Below are 2,571 nucleotides of genomic sequence, written 5' to 3' on the forward strand. Positions count from 1 at the left end.
CCACTACAAACCCACTGACTCCCACAGCTACCTGGAAATACATCCTCACACCCTGCTTCCTGTAAAGACTCCATTACATTCTCCCAGTTCCTTTGTCTCCGTAGCATATGTTTCAATGAGGCCAACTTCGACAAGGGAGCATCCGAAATGACCATCTTCTTCCTCAACTGAGGATTTCCCACTTCCGTTGTCGACAGGGCCATCTCAACCAGGTCTGACCCATCTCCTGCACTTCCGCCCTCACCCCTTCTCTTCCCTCCTGCAACAGCGATAGGGTTCCCCTTATCCTTACCTACCATCCCACCAGCATCCACATCCAGAAGATCATCAGACTCCATTTCCGCCACCACCAGCGAGATGCCACCACCAGACACATAATCCCCTCCCCTCCCTTGACCACCTTCCGCAGGGACCATTCTCTCTGGAATACCCTGGTCCACTCTTCCTTCACCACCAACACCCTCCCCCATAGCCCCATGGCACCTCACCTGCAACCAGCGAAGGTGTAACACCTGCCCATTTACCTCCTCCCTCCCCAGTATCCAAGGGCCCAAACATACCTTCTGGGTGAAGCAGCACTTTACCTGCACTTCCACAATCTAGTTACTGCATTCACTGCTCACAATGTGGTCTCCTCTACTCTGGGGAAACGAAGCATAGACTGGGTGACCGCTTCTCAGAACATCAATGTTCTGCCCACAAAAAGGACCCTGAGCTTTCAGTTGCCAGCCACTTTAACACACCGCCTTGTGACCTGGACAACATCTCTGTCTCTGTTTTGCTGCAATGTTCCAGCGAAGCTCAATACAAGCTGGAAGAACAACACCTCATTTTCTGCTTGGGCACCCTGCAGTCCTCCGGACTCAATATTGAGTTCATTAATTTTAGGGCCTAAACTTTCCCATGTCCTAGCTCCCTACCCCAAACACCAGGCCTTGTTACTACGTAACCTACCATTACCAGAGCCGAAACGTTAACTCTGATTTTTTTCTTCACAGATGCTGCCAGAGCTGCTGAGCTTTTCCAGCAATTTCTGTTTTTGTTCCTGATTTACAGCATCTGCAGTTCTTTCGGTTTGTTTCAAAGCTAATCAATGTTGGGCAGAGAACAGAAGTTGAGGAATGCAGAGATCTCCACTGTAGACCTAAAGGAGCTAAAACCTTTGCAATATGAATTCAAACCTCCTACCTTGTCTTCACATCACTCATTGTTTTATTACATTTAACAACAGGAATCCTCCTGAGGTACACAGTCTGGGAATGGTCCCTCTGCATTTACCTCCCCTATCCATCCTCCTGACTTGCCCTCTCAATCCCTCCAATTTGCCTGCGCTTACTACCTTGACAACTGAAATTTTTCAAAAAAATCTGAAAACATGTTGATTTTCTCCAGAATTAAACTCCCTTGTTCTTTCTTAGAATTCATTGACTTTTTGTACTTTCTGAGGATCCTGAAGCCATTCAGAACATAGATGCTCAGTCAATGCTCATTAAGACAATATTTTTTAAAGATTTCTGTTTGTTTTGTTTTATTTTATTTTGAGTCAGTGCTAGGCCAAGAATAAAAAATAAATAAAGAAAGACTTCTACTTGCACAGTATCTTTCCCAATCTCAACATGGCCCAAAGCTTTTATATTCATCTACAGGATATGGGCATCACTGGCCAGGAGCATTTATTGCCCAGAGGGCAGTTAAGAATCAAACACATCACTGTGGGTCTGGTGTCACATGTAGGCCAGACCAGGTAAGGATGAAAGTTTCCTTCCCTAAAGGACATTAGTGAACCAGATGGGATTTTTGGCAATGGATTCATGGTCATCATTAGATTCTTAATTCCAGATTTTTATTGGATTCAAATTCCACCATCTGCTGTGGCGGGATTCAAACCCTGGTACCCAGAGCATTACCTGGGTCTCCGGATCAAGAGTCTCACACTAATACCATTAGGCCATTGCCTCCCTGTAGTTTGAGGTAATTACTATTGTAATGTAGGAAAACTGGCAGCATTTTGTGTATGGTCAACTCCTACAGACAGTAATGATCATGACTAGTTAATTGTCCATTACTCATGTTGACTGAGGAATCAATATAAATCAAGGAAAAATCTCACCGATCTCCTTCAAAATAGAGATCTTGACATCTACCAGGGCTTGCAGCTAGAGCTGTCATACCTGAGAAACAGTACCTCTGACACTGCTGCCCTTACTTAGTTATGCACCGAAGTGTTAGCCTGAATGTAGGACTCATGTTAGTGGAGTAAGATATGACCATTCATATCCAACTCCCACACACACGCAAATGTCATGCACCCATCTCACTGCCACCCTCACACGTGTGTGTGTGTGTGTGTGTGTGTGTGTGTGTGTATATCTGTGTGTGTGAATATTTATGTGTATACCTGTGTGTGCATATCTGTGTGCGTGTGTGTGTGTGTGTGTGTGTGTGTGTGTGTGAATATTTGTGTGCATATCTGTGTGCGTGTGTGTGTACGTGTGTGTGTGAGTGTGTGTGTGTACATATGTGTGTGTGCGTGCATGTGTCTGTGTATATATGTGTGTGTGTATATGTATG

This window comes from Rhincodon typus, chromosome 31 (genome assembly GCF_021869965.1).
Source record: "Rhincodon typus isolate 14 chromosome 31, sRhiTyp1.1, whole genome shotgun sequence".
In the NCBI taxonomy this organism is placed as follows: domain Eukaryota; kingdom Metazoa; phylum Chordata; class Chondrichthyes; order Orectolobiformes; family Rhincodontidae; genus Rhincodon; species Rhincodon typus.